We start from the raw sequence: 20,835 nt of genomic DNA, 5'->3' as shown, positions 1-20,835 counted from the left end.
ACCTCACTCAGCACAAGTCGCTGAGCTGGTAGCATTGACCAGAGCATCTAAGTTGGCAAAGGGTATGTCAGCTAATATATACACAGACTCTAGGTACGCCTTTGGAGTGGTGCATGATTTTGGGGTCCTGTGGCGCCTCAGAAATTTCATGACGGCAGCTGGCAAACCTGTAGCGCATGCGTCATACATCAAGAGGCTTCTGACAGCCATACAGGAACCTGATAGAGTGGCTGTTATCAAGTGTAAAGCACACACTTACAACCAAGACCCAATTTCACTTGGTAACAGCCGGGCAGACAAAGCTGCAAAATCAGCAGCAAGCACCGCCATACAAACTAACATCACACAACTTATGACATTTAACACGATAAACATGCAACAGTTAATTGAAATGCAAAATTTGTGTTCCCTACAGGAGAAGGCAGTCTGGAAGGCTAAGGGATATGGTCAGGAATCCTCATGACTTTGGACAGATTAACACGATAAGCCAGTGGCCCCCATGGCATATCTCCCGAGCCTAGCTGAGGCGGCACATGGTCTGACTCATCTGGGCAAGGAAGGTATGTGCAAATTGGTATGAGCCTACTGGAGTGCACCAGGGTTCTCTTCTCATGCAGGTAAGAAAGCAATGACATGTCTTGCTTGAGGAAGAATATTGGTAAGACAACACCAATAGAGCCATCCCATATCCCTCCTACAGATGGACCTTTCCAGGTAATACAAATCAACTTCATACAGTTACCACCCTGTAGGAATTTAAAATATGTGTTAGTATGTACCGATGTCTTTTCAAACTGGGTAGAAGCATTCCCCGCTGCCACAAATACTGCCGTGTTCACTGCAAAGAAAATCGTGCAGGAATTAGTGTGTAGATATGGTATCCCTAGAATGATTGAAAGTGATAGGGGTACCCATTTTACAGGTGAAGCCTTTCAGGTCATGTGCAAACTGATGGGTATTAATAGTAAGCTGCATACTCCATACCGTCCACAGGCAAGTGCGAAGGTGGAGAGAATGAACAGCACTATTAATAACAAGCTGAGCAAAGTGATGGCTGAAACTGGACTGTTGTGGCCAGAAGCACTGCCACTAGTGTTGTACAGCATCAGAAACACTCCCAGGTCACCGCTTAACGTATCACCCTCCGAAGTTCTATTTGTATGACAACCTCATCATCCCAGGATGATTTGAAGTGCAATAATGAAATAACTGTGCAATATTTGGTAAGGATGAGCCAGCAACTGAGAAACCAGCAAAGCTATCTAAAACTGGCGATTCCTGACCTACTAAACAGTAATTGTCATGACATTGAACCTGGGGATTATGTGATGATTTGAAATTTTCTACGCTCAGGTTGCCTCATTGACAGGTGGGAAGGACCGTATCAAGTTTTGTTGACCAGCATGACAGCACTAAAGGTTGCCAAGAGAGAGACTTGGGTCCACTCGTCCCACTGCAAGAAGGTCGCTGACCCGGAGAAAACTTGTGACAAAGAGAAAGGTGAAGAGAACCTCGTATCAAGAAAATCTATTTCAGGAAAGCTGAGAGGCAGGACTGTTGGACGGCACCTGAGCGTGGAGAGCAGCAAAATCAAGGACGGTTGTCGTAATCTTTTTTCTTTTTCAACCCCACTACATTTTTCTTTTTTTCCCTTCCTATTTTTCTCCCTAATGAAATGAATCCACATCAAGAGACTGTGTTCCAGCTTTTTCTGGTGACCCTGTTTTTGATCAGGACAATCTGTTTTTGTGAGGGCCCATGAGACATCGAGCAAGGATCTGAAATGGGTTCTGATGGAGAGTACGGATTCGTAGGATCCTGGGATCAGCGCATCACTTTTGTCAAAGCTGGTATCAGTAAGAGATCTGGTAGTCACAGAGCTCGGAGGCAATGTAAAGGGTTATTGTCTGATGAGTACTGCATATGTGCGCACTGCGATAATATAGTCGAAGATGGGTGCATCCAGAGATTTCAGTCAAACTGTAATATCGACATGAGTGGACATCCTTTGAGTGATTACCACTCATTAGTGGGTACGGTCTTAAACCAAACAGAATGCTGGGTGTGCTCACAAGTACCTCAAGGACAGAGTACATTGGGATTAGTGCCATACTCTTTAACAATAGATGAGGTACTCGAATTATGGGGGGGAGACCGGTGGACAAGAAATTCAATATATCTAGGCCCCCTAGCTTGAAGCTCGACCAGTACCACATAGATAGGTCACTGTTGTGCTTTAACGTGTCCAATTTCTGGAAACCAGGAAATTGGGAAGTGGCATGGAATAACCAGACAATGGCCTTTTCACATAGAGCTGATAAAGTACCTATCGACTCTGAACTTGTACGTAAGATAGCCACAAATGGTAAGTATTTTCGATACAGGTATAAACGTAGGATCAAAACCATGTGGGCTGGAAAAGTGTCGCAGGGGTATTGTGCCCACATCATCCAGCCCGATACTTGTACTGAGCAAATGAGAGAACTGGGGACCGGTTTCTTTATAAGGAAAATATGTGATATGGTTTTGTTGCATTTTGTCCCCTACGTTCTTCCAGATGATGCCTACTTCATATGTGGAAGCGTACAAGTGGCTTACTCCGAGCTCTGAAGGGTTGTGTTATATTGGCAGAGTACTACCAGAGGTTATGACCATTGCACATGACAAAATTAAATATATTCATTGCAATGCTCAGACTCCTTATATTCATACACATTATGAACACATCGTCAAGAGACACCTCATAGATAGGACAGAGCACGCAGCCTATGATTTGATCCATAAATCCACCGGGATTAAAATTCTTCTCGCATTAGATATCACCTGCACTGCCAGAGGAATTATAAATTATAGGTACATCCATGCGCTGGCGAACTTGATAGATAATCTCACTGAGATGTATGATGACACCTTCAGGTATACGGGCATGGAGTTACGAGCCTACAAGAAGGAGCTGGTCCACCATAGAATTATGTCACGGCTGTGACAGGTGGGTACTGTGTTACTCTGGCAACTCAATATGGTGCGAAGTGCTGTACGTATATTACGAACAGTACTGAAGACCCAACGGAGATCATCGATCAAAAGATTGACGAGATCTTGCAGTTGCAGTGGGAGTTCAGACGGAAGCACAACCTTACCTTGACGGCTGTGGGTAATGAATTGACCAGCTGAGCCTCATGGTTGAACCCACTCAAATGGTTCTCTGGGTAAGGAGAGTGGGCGCAAAATGTAATTGCAAATGTGGGAAAGTTTCTCCTCTGTATCCTGGGTGTCGTCATAATTATTGGTCTGATATTCAGATGTGTTCGAATTTTGATGCGGCACAAACACAGGACAAATTTGATGAGTCTAAGTAGCGAGGGCATTGTAACAGTGGCAGATTTGATTTATGACCCATCCGTAGAAACAGTGTTGTGATAAGGATTGTAAATGAATTTCATGGCCTGTTTCTTTCACCATTTTTTGTTTCCCCCTCTACCCAGAGACATCCAACCGAAAAGACTTCAACATACAGATGTAGCCACCTTTATCTTGAGTGGCCGCGGCGGTTGGCCCGTTCGACCATACGCAGCGTACTGTGGCGTAGCGAGGCGCGCCTAGCCACAGAGAGGCTATCTAATCGCACGGAGACAGACATTTGACGTTTGGCGTTACCTTTACGTGTAATACCTGCGATCAGCCACCAGATGTCGCTTTTTACAATCACCACTGCGCATGCGTGTGGTCTCCCGTAAAATACAATACTGACATACATAATAAGGACTACTTTACTAAGGCGTCTCATTACGCTGCATACAGCAAATACTGTACTCATTACGCTGCATTATTTAATACAGTACTGTACAGTATATACAGTACGACACCGACGCAAATACAGTAGTACAGCATACAGTATATGATCCATCTACAATACTTTATGAATACTGTATGTGAGCGTCCGAGTCCCGCAGACAAAACACTACTGTAAAACCAGTAGTGTACACTGTCGCAAATGGATGTGTGTTACAAGTTCACTATTGCCTCTCAAGATTAGGAATTTTCTACAGTATGTTATCGTCTTAATCCCGTAGCCATTACAGCATAATCAAAACCAACGGATTTATACATTTGTCTGCGGCGAAGTGGTGAAGTGTTTCGCTTCCTATACTCAGAGTCCAGGGTTCGATTCCTTAAGTACTAATGCATGTTACTGTAGTTTTTTTCAGACACTTTATTATTTTTTTTATTCACCCCCACCTCGTGGCAGGCAGCAGTTGGGTATGGAATGAGAAATGGCATAAGCTGTGCAGGCTACGGGGCGATGCTGAAGGAGCGTCACAATCCCCTAGCCAAAATACACAGAGATACTGTAAGCGTATACTGTAAGATACTGTAAGCGTGAGATACTGTATTGAGCTAGGGGATTGTGACGCTCCTTCAGCATTGCCCCCTGAACTGTGAAATGTACAGTACAGTATGCCATATTGTATCTCACTCCATATCCGAGCGCTGCCACGTGCTGGGAGTTCACGGTCGGCGGCCATTTTGTCAGGTTGCTAAGCGATCCAGCTCGGTATACCGTAATGTGCATAGACCTCGCTTATCCCAATGTACAGTAATTGAGCTAGGGGATTGTGACGCTCCTTCAGCATTGCCCCCTGGAGTGTGAAATGTATGCCATACTGTATCTCACTCCATATTTGAGCGCTGCCACGTGCTGGGAGTTCACGGTCGGCGGCCATGTTGTCAGGTTGCTAAGCGATCCAGCTCGGTATACCGTAATGTGCATAGACCTCGCTTATCCCAATGTAATTGAGCTAGGGGATTGTGACGCTCCTTCAGCATCGCCCCGTAGCCTGCACAGCTTATGCCATTTCTCATTCCATACCCAACTGCTGCCTGCCACGAGGTGGGGGTTCAGGAGGTGGGGGTTCATGGGTAGTGGTCGTTTTGACAGTGTGCTATGCGATTGAGTCATTGCACCACACCACCAAGCGGTTCAAGTCAGCGGCCTGGACGACCGAGGCCTGGAGGACCGCAGAGGAGGCCTGGAGGACCGCAGCGGACTGGACGAAGTCAGCGGCATGGACGACCACAGAGGCCCTAGGCTACGGAGCAAGTAATACAGTAGTCCAGATTGTACAGACTATGGGGCAATGCTGAAGGAGCGTCACAATCCCCTAGCTAAAATACACAGTATGCATATTATGGTACAGTACACCGGACTCGATGACATACTGTAGCACACTGGCAAAATGGCCGCCGCCCCTGAACCCTTGTGCAAGTTATGGGGCAATGCTGAAGGAGCGTCACAATCCCCTAGCCAAAATACACAGGGGAGGGATAAGCTACTGTAGGATTGCATACAGTATTACGGTACACCGGACTCAATCGCATAGCACACTGTCAAAACGACCGCTTTGTGCAGGGTACGGGGCAATGCTGAAGGAGCGTCACAATCCCCTAGCTACAATACACAGGGGTGATAGAGATAATCGAGTGGCTGGAGGGGGGTCCCCTTGATTTAAGGGGCCCCCACTCCTCCAGGGTACTCCGGCCAGGTGTGACTACTGTAGTTGGGTATTTAATTCCATGGCCGCAGGGACCGGTATAAAAGTCTCCCCCGGCTGTGCATTATCTGTCCAGCTAGTGGAGCCCAGTGCTGATTCAAAAAATATGGGGAACCCCTACGCTTTTTTTGTCCCCCTTATTTTTTGCACCAGGACCAGGCGCAGAGCCCGGTGCTGGTTCTAAAAAGATGGGGGATCCCGTGTCCATTTTTTCCGTATTCCTGCCGGAATTCGACTGCAATTGCATATACAGTACTGTACCCCTTAATGTCACTGCTTACAGTATACAGTATTTAGACATGAGCTTGTGTACAGTATCTGTCATGAGGTGCTTTTTTCACTGACACTATAACTTTTTTCTATTGTGATATACTGTACAGAGGCGGCAAACTAGCGAAACGGGAATAATCAGCTTCTGCAGAATAAAATGAGATGCTACAGTACATGCCTATATTCTGTGAGTGACTGCGGCTCTATGAAATTAAATCAGAAAATTTAAATATGAAATGCATTACTAATGTGTGGCATTACTGTACTGTATGTGTACTGTATAAGGTGTACTACAATATTTTCTGGTGTAACATAAGGAAAGGGCACTACTGCATGGTCTAATGCAGTGGTTCTCAAACTTGGTCCTCAGGACCCCACACAGTGCATGTTTTGCAGGTAAACCAGCAAGTGCACAGATGTATTCATTACTAACTGACACATTTTAGAAGGTCCATACAGTAGGTGGAGCTAATTTTTTCACTTGTGATTCTGTGAGACCTGCAAAACCTGCACTGTGTGGGGTCCTGAGGACTGAGTTTGAGAACCTGTGGTCTAATGTAAATAAAGATGAATGTGGTGGGGTGTAATGTGAATAAGGGGCATTACTGTTAGGAGTAATGTGGTACTATAATATGATGTCATGAGAATAAGAGACACCACTGCATGATATAATGTGAATAAAGTTGCAGTACTGTGTTGTGTCATTTCATCTTCGGGTATTATTGTGTTACCATGCCCCTTCCCAGCAAGAACATACTGTACACTGTTTTGGGCTGGCACTAAATGTGCACATTGTTCTTATTTAGATTATAGGGGGTAGGAGCGCCAAAATGGGTGATGGTGCTGGGAAAGGGGTGCAGGGTTAGAGGCGGAACTACGTAGCATCTGTGCAAGAGGGCATCAGCCAAAATCTAGCCTAGGGCATCATGTTGGTCAGGTTTGGCTCTGATAATACTGTATACTGTACTCTTACTGTACTTTGCATTCAATACAGATACTGTTTGCACACAGGTTTTACATGAATCATTGGCAATGCTGCAGGAGTGTCTCATTAGGCAATCTAAAATATACCACGACTATGGGTGGGGATACAGTAGGGAAGTTCTGTCACCATAAGCTGTCTGCTGTGTATAGCATATTTCCATCTGAGATGCATTTGTGTGTTTGTAATAAGAAAAAAACATTTTACTGTACATTTAGTGGATACAGTATTTCTCCCCCATAATGACGTATCATACTGTACAGGTACCCTCATGTACTGTACTGTACCATACTGTAAAATTGAATATTTATTGGAAAAACATCAATATTAATGTAAAAATAAAGTATTACAACATCCGATTCCATGTACTGCACTGATCAAAATGTACAGTACTCTTATTCAGGACTTATAAAACTGAAAATAACTGTTCATACAGTACACATCAATAACATTACTACTGTATAATATTCTACATTAGTTTATGCAATAATCAGACAAAGGCAATTTTATCATTTTTTTTAATAATGCACCAATTTAAAATTTTAAACAGAAAATACAGAACTACATATTTGTGGCTTGACCATTTCTTTCAACTACAACAGGTAATACTTTATACAGGTGATTTATATAATTATTACAATGTTCAGGTGTGAGTACTTCTAGCCAAAATTTCTTTATCCCATCCACCAGTTGCTGTTTTGTTGTTGGCTTTGCAACACTCCTAACGTACCTCTTCAATTGAGCCCACACTAATTCGATTGGGTTCATGTCTGGTGATCTAATTAAAAAAAAAAAAAAGCGTATAGAAAAAATTAATTACATTACAGTAAATAGAGAAAATTAAACATACAATATTGTACTGTTTATTAAACAAAAATTTTTTTTACAGTACTAGAGTGCTATCCAAAATTTTACTTGTACACTGTTGAAAGAATACTCACTCTGGTGGTGTGCGTTCCCAATTCATACCTTTCTCTTCCATAAATTTGGCTGAGGCGGAGTGTTTAGGATCATTGTCTTGGAATATCCTATGGTGAGTTGGGTAATATTTATTCACAAATGGCACCATACATTTCTCTACTATTGTTTCTTGGAAATATTTCTTATCCATGATTCCTACAGAAATCAAAAAATGTTGTTCATTAATAAGCAACTCCTTTTATTGTGCAGTTACACGTACTCTACAGTACAACATGTATTTTTACAGAACACAGGCACAGAATAAAGTATAGTACTGTACTGTACCTTCGAAAAATAATAGGGGACCAGCTCCTAATCGTGATATGCCTCCCCATACATGGATTTTCAATGGATGCTTTGGGCGTGGTTTTAAAGAGATATGGTTACGTTTCCTGAATGACATTCTGGAGAACCGCTCAAGGGCAACAGACGATTCATCTGTGAAAATGACATCATCAAATGTTTCACCACTCTCAATCCATCGCCGTGCCTGTTCCACTCTCTTTTCTTTATTCACATCTCTTATCATTGGAGATATCCTGTGAAGAGCCAAAAATAATGAAATCAGATACAGTTATGAAATTACAGATTTACAGATTACTGTATATACAGTAGACTGTATGTGCAGTATACTGTATTATATACCTACTGTATACATTAAACTGTACATACAGTACATTAAGTTACATACAGAGTAATATATATATATACATACTGTACTGTACATACACACAAACACACACACACAGTATACAGTATGTAATCATCACAATAAGCCGGCAATGCTTCATTGCTGTCTCTGAGTGCCTATACAGTAGGTATCTCTTTTGGGATAGAATACTGTATATACAGTATATACACACACACATACTGTATATAGTATAAAGTACACACTCTGTATAATGATTTATGGCATTATTATATCACGTATCAAGGGATTATTAACAGTGCATTTACTGTATGGTTTATACTGCTTTCAGTATTTTACCTTGTTGCGCCAAAGGTCCATCCCATTTTCCGTCGCATCCTTCTGATGCTGGTGGCCGATATGTCCAGGTCATACTTGGAATGGAGAATTCGTTTTATTTGCAGAGCAGTACGCTCATCATCCTCACGAGTTAGTTCCTCCACAATTTGTTGCACTCTCCTACAGTACAATACAGTATGAAAAATATGAATTCATGAACAGCACAATCACAGTTACAATTGATGAAGTTTTTATTTTATTTCAAAAAAATTGTTTATGGTATAAAGCAAGTCATTTAAACATTACAGTAGTGTACAGTACGTACCATGTGCATTTTGTAGGAAATACAAATCTGGGCGTTGTTCTCTCGAATGCATGATAGCGCACCGTTTCTAAAGTGACTATAATGCCACTTTCCTTGAGCCATGCATGGATCTCTTTGATGGTTTTATTTTCTTTTTTCATGTTGGCGATTATCTTGCTCATCGTTTTGTTGATAGTTACTGGCATGTTGTCCAAATATAATTCCTGTATGGAGAGAAAACATTTGTGAATACTGTAGTCTAAAATTTACACATCTGAAAATGCATAAGAGTTTTATGATAGAAGTTAATACTGTACATGTTTACTATCCAGTACCTGATGTTCAAATTTAAGTATTGTATACTGTACAGTACTGAAAATACAACTTCAGTGTTATGGACTGCAATTAGTTTCCTGTATGAAACAGATACAGTACAGTAAATAACCCTCCTTGGAAGTGCATGGGCCCTGTGAGACTTACAGTAGTGTACAGCATAAGGGTCGACTGACATGATGTACAAGCATTACATACAGTACATGTCAGTACTGTATGTAAATTCTTCAATTATTGCCTAACAACAATGCTGCTTACTGTATATTAAATACTGTAGGCCTAGAAATGTGCATCTCAATATAGTAGTTAAAAACACAGGGGCCTATGTGGATAAGCGAGTTCTATGCACACTAAAAATGGCCACCGACCGTGAACCCCCAGCACGTGGCAGCGCTCGGATATGTAGTGAGATACAGTATGGCATACATTTCACACTCCAGGGGGCAATGCTGAAGGAGCGTCACAATCCCCTAGCTCAATTACATTGGGATAAGCGAGGTCTATGCACATTACGGTATACCGAGCTGGATCGCTTAGCAACCTGACAAAATGGCCGCCGACCGTGAACTCCCAGCACGTGGCAGCGCTCAAATATGGAGTGAGATACAGTATGGCATACATTTCACACTCCAGGGGGCAATGCTGAAGGAGCGTCACAATCCCCTAGCTCAATTACTGTACATTGGGATAAGCGAGGTCTATGCACATTACGGTATACCGAGCTGGATCGCTTAGCAACCTGACAAAATGGCCGCCGACCGTGAACTCCCAGCACGTGGCAGCGCTCGGATATGGAGTGAGATACAGTATGGCATACATTTCACACTCCAGGGGGCAATGCTGAAGGAGCGTCACAATCCCCTAGCTCAATTACTGTACATTGGGATAAGCGAGGTCTATGCACATTACGGTATACCGAGCTGGATCGCTTAGCAACCTGACAAAATGGCCGCCGACCGTGAACTCCCAGCACGTGGCAGCGCTCAAATATGGAGTGAGAGATGGTATACATTTTAAAATACACCGGGATAAGTTGTACAGGCCATGGAGCAATGTACAGGGACATTCATCATTTACGTATATAAATAATTGTAAACCGTAAATGAAAGAATTACCGGTCAAATACTGTATGACGAAACTGTGTCAATGAGCTGGAACAGTATGGCCTGTGAAGAAGTTTTCGAAGGCAGAAACGGAGAGCAAATTATCAGGAGATTTCTGAAAGGTCGGAGAAGATCCACACAGCAAGTCTGCTTACGAGGAAACAGCTTTGCAAAGTGGGTAGCGGGGCGGTGACTGAGACGCTCTTTTATTCACATTCACACAAAAGGAATTCTTACCGCTGTGATTGGTGCCAATATAGGCGCATTCATCCTTACACCAATCACAGAGCATACTGTACAGGTACTTTTGAATGTGAATAAAAGAGCGTCTCAGTCACCGGCCGCTACCCACTTTGCAAATCTGTTTCCTCGTAGGCAGACTTGCTGTGTGGATCTTCTCCGACCTTTCAGAAATCTCCTGATAATTTGCTCTCCGTTTCTGCCTTCGAAAACTTCTTCACAGGCCATACTGTTCCAGCTCATTGACACAGTTTCGTCATACAGTATTTGACCGGTAATTCTTTCATTTACGGTTTACAATTATTTATATACGTAAATGATGAATGTCCCTGTACATTGCTCCATGGCCTGTACAACTTATCCCGGTGTATTTTAAAATGTATACCATCTCTCACTCCATATTTGAGCGCTGCCACGTGCTGGGAGTTCACGGTCGGCGGCCATTTTGTCAGGTTGCTAAGCGATCCAGCTCGGTATACCGTAATGTGCATAGACCTCGCTTATCCCAATGTACAGTAATTGAGCTACGGGATTGTGACGCTCCTTCAGCATTGCCCCCTGGAGTGTGAAATGTATGCCATACTGTATCTCACTACATATCCGAGCGCTGCCACGTGCTGGGAGTTCACGGTCGGCGGCCATTTTGTCAGGTTGCTAAGCGATCCAGCTCGGTATACCGTAATGTGCATAGACCTCGCTTATCCCAATGTACAGTAATTGAGCTAGGGGATTGTGACGCTCCTTCAGCATTGCCCCCTGGAGTGTGAAATGTATGCCATACTGTATCTCACTACATATCCGAGCGCTGCCACGTGCTGGGAGTTCACGGTCGGCGGCCATGTTGTCAGGTTGCTAAGCGATCCAGCTCGGTATACCGTAATGTGCATAGACCTCGCTTATCCCAATGTAATTGAGCTAGGGGATTGTGACGCTCCTTCAGCATTGCCCCCTGAACTGTGAAATGTATGCCATATTGTATCTCACTACATATCCGAGCGCTGCCACGTGCTGGGAGTTCACGGTCGGCGGCCATGTTGTCAGGTTGCTAAGCGATCCAGCTCGGTATACCGTAATGTGCATAGACCTCGCTTATCCCAATGTAATTGAGCTAGGGGATTGTGACGCTCCTTCAGCATTGCCCCCTGAACTGTGAAATGTATGCCATATTGTATCTCACTACATATCCGAGCGCTGCCACGTGCTGGGAGTTCACGGTCGGCGGCCATGTTGTCAGGTTGCTAAGCGATCCAGCTCGGTATACCGTAATGTGCATAGACCTCGCTTATCCCAATGTAATTGAGCTAGGGGATTGTGACGCTCCTTCAGCATTGCCCCCTGAACTGTGAAATGTATGCCATACTGTATCTCACTACATATCCGAGCGCTGCCACGTGCTGGGGGTTCACGGTCGGTGGCCATTTTTAGTGTGCATAGAACTCGCTTATCCACATACTGTAGGCCCCTGTGTTTTTAACTACTATATTGAGATGCACATTTCTAGGCCTACAGTATTTAATATACAGTAAGCAGCATTGTTGTTAGGCTTTACGCTACCCACTTTGCAAATCTGTTTCCTCGTAGGCAGACTTGCTGTGTGGATCTTCTCCGACCTTTCAGAAATCTCCTGATAATTTGCTCTCCGTTTCTGCCTTCGAAAACTTCTTGACAGGCCATACTGTTCCAGCTCATTGACACAGTTTCGTCATACAGTATTTGACCGGTAATTCTTTCATTTACGGTTTACAATTATTTATATACGTAAATGATGAATGTCCCTGTACATTGCTCCATGGCCTGTACAACTTATCCCGGTGTATTTTAAAATGTATACCATCTCTCACTCCATATTTGAGCGCTGCCACGTGCTGGGAGTTCACGGTCGGCGGCCATTTTGTCAGGTTGCTAAGCGATCCAGCTCGGTATACCGTAATGTGCATAGACCTCGCTTATCCCAATGTACAGTAATTGAGCTAGGGGATTGTGACGCTCCTTCAGCATTGCCCCCTGGAGTGTGAAATGTATGCCATACTGTATCTCACTACATATCCGAGCGCTGCCACGTGCTGGGAGTTCACGGTCGGCGGCCATGTTGTCAGGTTGCTAAGCGATCCAGCTCGGTATACCGTAATGTGCATAGACCTCGCTTATCCCAATGTAATTGAGCTAGGGGATTGTGACGCTCCTTCAGCATTGCCCCCTGGAGTGTGAAATGTATGCCATACTGTATCTCACTACATATCCGAGCGCTGCCACGTGCTGGGAGTTCACGGTCGGCGGCCATTTTGTCAGGTTGCTAAGCGATCCAGCTCGGTATACCGTAATGTGCATAGACCTCGCTTATCCCAATGTACAGTAATTGAGCTAGGGGATTGTGACGCTCCTTCAGCATTGCCCCCTGAACTGTGAAATGTATGCCATATTGTATCTCACTACATATCCGAGCGCTGCCACGTGCTGGGAGTTCACGGTCGGCGGCCATGTTGTCAGGTTGCTAAGCGATCCAGCTCGGTATACCGTAATGTGCATAGACCTCGCTTATCCCAATGTAATTGAGCTAGGGGATTGTGACGCTCCTTCAGCATTGCCCCCTGAACTGTGAAATGTATGCCATACTGTATCTCACTACATATCCGAGCGCTGCCACGTGCTGGGGGTTCACGGTCGGTGGCCATTTTTAGTGTGCATAGAACTCGCTTATCCACATAGGCCCCTGTGTTTTTAACTACTATATTGAGATGCACATTTCTAGGCCTACAGTATTTAATATACAGTAAGCAGCATTGTTGTTAGGCTTTACGCTACCCACTTTGCAAATCTGTTTCCTCGTAGGCAGACTTGCTGTGTGGATCTTCTCCGACCTTTCAGAAATCTCCTGTTAATTTGCTCTCCGTTTCTGCCTTCGAAAACTTCTTGACAGGCCATACTGTTCCAGCTCATTGACACAGTTTCGTCATACAGTATTTGACCGGTAATTCTTTCATTTACGGTTTACAATTATTTATATACTGTACGTAAATGATGAATGTCCCTGTGCATTGCTCCATGGCCTGTACAACTTATCCCGGTGTACTGTATTTTAAAATGTATACCATCTCTCACTACATATCCGAGCGCTGCCACGTGCTGGGAGTTCACGGTCGGTGGCCATTTTTAGTGTGCATAGAACTCGCTTATCCACATAGGCCCCTGTGTTTTTAACTACTATATTGAGATGCACATTTCTAGGCCTACAGTATTTAATATACAGTAAGCAGCATTGTTGTTAGGCAATAATTGAAGAATTTACATACAGTACTGACATGTACTGTATGTAATGCTTGTACATCATGTCAGTCGACCCTTATGCTGTACACTACTGTAAGTCTCACAGGGCCCATGCACTTCCAAGGAGGGTTATTTACTGTACTGTATCTGTTTCATACAGGAAACTAATTGCAGTCCATAACACTAATATTAAGCCCACTCCATTATCCACTCCTCCCCTGTGTATTAAACACCCCCTACCACCCTGGAAGTCATGTACCAGGGCCCCTTCATTCAGCACAATGCCCCCTTCTACAGTTTAGTGTTCTCCTTCCTGCCCCATCTGTGCAGTAAAGGAATAATTAGCAGAAATTATTTCTCCAGGTCCTACTGTACATACTGAGCGAAAGATAGAACCCCCCCTATCCCCCGCGGAGCATCAAAGCTGCCGCTGATAGCTCCCCCCACCCCTTCCGCTGGTGAGTGGGTAGGGGCCCCAGTGCATTGCTGTGTCCAGGGGCCCACACTGCTGTTAAGATGGCTCTAGTAATTGAGCTAGGGGATTGTGACGCTCCTTCAGCATTGCCCCTGGACTGTACCATACTGTATCTCACTCCATATCCAAGCGCTGCCACGTGCTGGGAGTTCACGGTCGGTGGCCATTTTGTCAGGTTGCTAAGCGATCCAGCTCGGTATAACGTAATGTACATAGACCTTGCTTATCCCGGTGTACTACAGGTATGTGCAGTAGTACTGAATGATTGCTATCACTTGTGGTGAAACACCTATCTTATCAAATACAGTAACTACTGTACAGTATAGTTGTTCGCACAGGTGATGGTAATCATACTGTATATTTAAACTGAAGTCCGTAACAGAGCATTCTGTCCCTCCTGCAGAGGTTCTTGTTGGGAGGCACAGGGAAAAAAGGCAAATACTGTACAGTACTGTATTTGCACTTTACTGTTGTGCACTTTATTTGAAAATGTACAGTTGTTTGCTATTTTTAGCATGCTGTGCTTTACATGTTTTCTTATTGTGGTTTTTATATTTTTAGACAAAAGACAAAGAATGCAGACTACCAGATTTTACGGGAGTGCCAAAACCCACCCATCAGTGGCACAGAAACTTGCTGCATTAGTCCCACAAAAGAAGAAGAAAACTGCCAAGGCGGCTCAGAAAGAAAATGTGGTGAAACCACGAAAAAATGCCAAGGCAAAGAATAATACGTTGGAGATGATATGTGGTGTGGCAAATGATGTAATTGTTCCATCTCCTGCAGATCACAGTGTTCAGCCAATGAATCTGGAAATACCGGTGCTAGAGGACGTGACAAACACGCTGCATCAGGAAGCTTCTTTTTTGGACCATGTAGCCACCCCTGGACAAGAAGACATGACACATTCACCACGAAGAAGGTTGCATTTCACAGATGTGAACACCAAAGTGCAGGACTGCCAGTGTACCTGTCCTGTTTTACTAAAGGAGCTACTCAGTAAGGTGACCAATATGGAGTCAGAAGTTGGTGGACAGGTCAATCAGCTGCAGACCGATGTGGCTGGCCTTAAAGAAGGCATAAAGGAACAGATGGTAGAAGCCATGAAGAAAGTCATTGAACAAACGAGGGAAGAATGGCAAGTTGGAGTTTGCCGCACCATCATTGCAACACACCACCAAGCGGTTCAAGTCAGCGGCCTGGACGACCGAGGCCTGGAGGACCGCAGAGGAGGCCTGGACGACCGCAGAGGAGGCCTGGACGACGTCAGCGGCATGGAGGACCGCAGAGGAGGCCTGGAGGACCGCAAAGGAGGCCTGGAGGACCGCAGAGGAGGCCTGGAGGACCGCAGAGGAGGCCTGGAGGACCGCAGAGGAGGCCTGGAGGACCGCAGAGGCCTGGACCACAGCAGCGGACTGGACGAAGTCAGCGACTTGGACGACCGCAGAGGAGGCCTGGAGGACCGCAGAAGAGACCTGGAGGACCGCAGAAGAGACCAGGAGGACCGCAGAAGAGACCTGGAGGACCGCAGAGGAGGCCTGGAGGACCGCAGAGGAGGTCTGGAGGACCGCAGAGGGCTGGACGACCGCAGAGGAGGCCTGGACGACGTCAGCGGCATGGAGGACCGCAGAGGAGGCCTGGAGGACCGCAGAGGAGGCCTGGAGGACCGCAGAGGCCTGGACCACAGCAGCGGACTGGACGAAGTCAGCGACTTGGACGACCGCAGAGGAGGCCTGGAGGACCGCAGAAGAGACCTGGAGGACCGCAGAAGAGACCAGGAGGACCGCAGAAGAGACCTGGAGGACCGCAGAGGAGGCCTGGAGGACCGCAGAGGAGGCCTGGAGGACCGCAGAGGGCTGGACGACCGCAGAGGAGGCCTGGAGGACCGCAGAAGAGACCTGGACGACCGCAGCGGACTGGACGAAGTCAGCGGCATGGAGGACCGCAGAGGAGGCCTGGACGACCGCAGCGGACTGGACGAAGTCAGCGGCATGGAGGACCGCAGAGGAGGCCTGGAGGACCGCAGAAGAGACCTGGAGGACCGCAGAGGCCTGGACGAAGTCAGCGACTTGGGCGAACGCAGAGGAGGCCTGGAGGACCGCAGAAGAGACCTGGAGGACCGCAGAGGAAACATGGAGGACCGCAGAGGAGGCCTGGAGGACCGCAGAGGAGGCCTGGAGGACCGCAGAGGAGGCCTGGAGGACCGCAGAGGAGGCCTGGAGGACCGCAGAGGAGGCCTGGAGGACCGCAGAGGAGGCCTGGAGGACCGCAGAGGCCTGGACCACAGCAGCGGACTGGACGAAGTCAGCGACTTGGGCGAACGCAGAGGAGGCCTGGAGGACCGCAGAAGAGACCTGGAGGACCGCAGAGGAGGCCTGGAGGACCGCAGAGGAGGCCTGGAGGACCGCAGAGGAGGCCTGGAGGACCGCAGAGGAGGCCTGGAGGACCGCAGAGGATGCCTGGAGGACCGCAGAGGAGGCCTGGAGGACCGCAGAGGAGGCCTGGAGGACCGCAGAGGAGGCCTGGAGGACCGCAGAGGAGGCCTGGAGGACCGCAGAGGCCTGGACCACAGCAGCGGACTGGACGAAGTCAGCGACTTGGGCGAACGCAGAGGAGGCCTGGGCGAACGCAGAGGAGGCCTGGAGGACCGCAGAGGAGGCCTGGAGGACCGCAGAGGAGGCCTGGAGGACCGCAGAGGAGGCCTGGAGGACCGCAGAGGAGGCCTGGAGGACCGCAGAGGAGGCCTGGAGGACCGCAGAGGCCTGGACCACAGCAGCGGACTGGACGAAGTCAGCGACTTGGGCGAACGCAGAGGAGGCCTGGGCGAACGCAGAGGAGGCCTGGAGGACCGCAGAGGAGGCCTGGAGGACCGCAGAGGAGGCCTGGAGGACCGCAGAGGAGGCCTGGAGGACCGCAGAGGAGGCCTGGAGGACCGCAGAGGAGGCCTGGAGGACCGCAGAGGAGGCCTGGAGGACCGCAGAGGCCTGGACCACAGCAGCGGACTGGACGAAGTCAGCGACTTGGGCGAACGCAGAGGAGGCCTGGAGGACCGCAGAAGAGACCTGGAGGACCGCAGAAGAGACCTGGAGGACCGCAGAGGAGGCCTGGAGGACCGCAGAGGAGGCCTGGAGGACCGCAGAGGGCTGGACGACCGCAGAGGCCTGGATTCAAGTGTGCTGTTGCCAGGAACACCAATGATGACCAGCACACCTGCTCACAGGCCACTTCGCAATACATTCGGAGGCTCTCTGAACAATATTGCCCTGGCTGTCATCTCAACTTCCCTGGACGACCATCTGTACAGAGCTTCAAATGGACATATTCAGAAATATGCATATTCTCTGTTCCAGCACCATGTACGGTACGACAAATACTTGACGTGGGCCAATCGTGTGAACTTTGATGGTTCCAAGGGCAAACTTCCGCTGCCCAAAAATCTGGTACATGACATCATGGCTAGGTGTGAACGCCGCGTGAGGATTGGTGATCCAGAAAAGAGGAAGATAAGGGATACCATAAACTCTGTGCTGAGAACGAAGAGGAAAATGACTTGGAAGCTCGACTATGATGAAACCAGATCATTACCTAACTCCTAGCTTCTGCACATCAGCTTCACACAGCTGAAGTTAAAAAATTGTGTCAATGTACCTGTATTACCTGTACATTTTCTGGGGCTGCATGCACTGTGCTGAATCCACTTGGAGCAGCTCGGTTACTCAAAGGGGAGTGCATGAACTTGGCTCACCACATTCCTGGTAATGTAAGGGCCTGTTACAAGTTGCCCCTTTTATTCCTGTTGATTTTTTCGGCGCTGCTGTATCTATCCAGTAGCAGCCGAGTCCATTGTGCTGTGTCCATCTGGGGCCTTGGGCTGCGTTTCCATCCAGGGGCTGCTGTTGTCAGTTCTCTATTCTGGTGTCCGTATGCGACAGTGTTAAAAAGCAAAAGACAAAAACGAAAAATAATTCCAAAAAGCAAAACCTAAAAATAAAGTACAAAAACCATTACCCCGCACCACCACCACAAAAAAATAAATTATAAAAATGTTAAAGTTGATATTGTTACTGTATTTGTGCTGTTACCTTTTGATTAAAGTACCGTACAGTATGTGTGATGTTGGCTTTATTACAATACAGTACAGTATGTGTGATGTTACATGTTCCAAATGACTTTGTCCGTAAATAAAGTGTTTCTTAAAATAAACATGACGTGGTTTCCAATGTTTGTATTCCCAACTTCCTGTACTGTATAAATTAGTACTACTGTATGATGGGAATTCAATTAAGAGTGGTATACTGTATGTAAAACAACTTGGTTAGGCATCTTGCATTTCATATTTTAATAAAAACCACAGGAAACTTCTATTTTTAAAAGTTTATTGAAGAAAAAAAAGGTGTTTTTTTTTTTAAATAAAGTTTGAAAGTTAATTAAAACAAAAAAGTAGTTTGTTCTTCGTTACATTCTTTTCTTGTGTATATACAGTAGATATCTGTGGGGAAAAAAAAAAAAAAAAGTATTAAAGTAAAGACACTCATGTTCATTTGTTTTCCAAGAAAATTTGTGGAACCACACAGCCCAGCAATAAGTCATGCTGGGCTGTGTGGTTCCACAAAAGGCATGCGGTACAAAGTGAAATAGTGGTGTCAGTGGTCAGCACTTTGACACGCTAACAATTGTGGAACCACACAGCAATGGCTGACACACATAAAATGGCTGACACACACAAAATGCCTGACACACACAAAATGCCTGACACACACAAAATGCCTGACACACACATGCTGGAGTGAAAACACATGTTTGCCAAACAGTCGACAGCACATGTCGGCAAGATGGCCGACCAAACTTGCTCCAAATCACCCCAAACTGGCCAGAAAGCACCCCAGCACACTCAGGAGGTACTGTACACCACAGCTAAATTAGGAGAGAATTTCATTACAAACAGCCAGATCTTGCAGATTATCTGCCAGATAATTGTATGGTGTACAGTATGCCTATCTTATACAGTAGAAAAAGATACTATACAATGGAGTACAAGAACAAAAATTTTTATTAAATAAAATTAAATAAAACTTAATAAAATATTAAAATAGTGGTCCACTAGGAGGTGGACCACCACCCGCTGGAGCTGGATGGCACGCTGCAACTGTTCTGTGGGAAAAAAAGGACAGTATTACAAAACAAATACTGAATACTTTACAGTGTAGTAATGGCAATACAGTACTGTACTTTACTCTATATTAGACAATATTGTTATTTACAATGTACAGTACTGTATTGTCAGTACAGTAAATCAAACACTACTGTATGCTGTCGAGGTAATTTAAACATTGCTTTAGTTTACCTCTTGTATAAGTGGGCTGCTGCCTGCCCGCTTCTGGGCCAGCCCACCTATCTTGCCCCTGTCTGGGGCCCCCATAAATAATTGGCACTATATTGGAGAAAAAAAAACATTTAGTCACATTCAAATAGTAAACAATTATTACTGTATACTGTAGGTACAGTATTATACTGTATTGCTGGTATTCAAAATATAAAGTACTGTACAAGAGTTTAGCTTCAATAGGTCATAAACAAATTGTCAAAGGAATTAAACACCACAGTACAAATACTGTAGACATTTACTGTATGTATTAGCAGTCATGACATTTCATGACCGCTTCAGAAAAAAGAGGGTTACAGTACTGTAGGTGGTGTTGTAGGGAGTACTATCCATAATAGTGGACTGTACTCAGAGCCAGCCATAAATAATATGATTCCCTAGTCAAGTTTTTGGATGCTGCCCCCTTGCACAGATGCTATTTCCGCCTCTGAGCCTGTACCCCTTTCCCAGCACCATCACCCCTCAACCATAGCAGTCGTCATTTTGGTGCTCCTCCAACTTACTGTACTGTATGTTTAAAATAGCAACAGTGTGCACATTCGGTGTGCATCCCAAAACGGTGCATGTTCTTGCTGGGAAGGGGCAAGGCCACACAGTAATTCCCCAATCTGAAATGACGCCACACAGTACTGCAACTTTATTCACAACATATCATGCAATAGTGTCTCTTTTTCTCGTTACATCATATGATAGTACCACATTACTCCTCAAAGTATTCCCACTTATTCACATTGCATCACATCATATTGCTCTTTGTTCACATTAGACCACACAGTAGTGCCCTTGCTACAGTATATGTTACACAACAAAGTACTGTATACACATAATGCTGCACATTAGTAATGCATTTTGTATGCACAGAATATACTGTAGGCATGCTGCATATCATATTAATCAGCAGAAGCTGCTTGTGCCCCTGGGCATTTGGCAAGTATGCCTATGCCTAGGGCAGGCTCAGACTGGAGATCAGTACGTAATCCCGCTGGACGGGATCCCGGCAGT

The sequence above is a fragment of the Pseudophryne corroboree genome, chromosome 10 (genome assembly GCF_028390025.1).
Source record: "Pseudophryne corroboree isolate aPseCor3 chromosome 10, aPseCor3.hap2, whole genome shotgun sequence".
Taxonomy (NCBI): domain Eukaryota; kingdom Metazoa; phylum Chordata; class Amphibia; order Anura; family Myobatrachidae; genus Pseudophryne; species Pseudophryne corroboree.
This window is presented reverse-complemented; position numbering follows the sequence as displayed.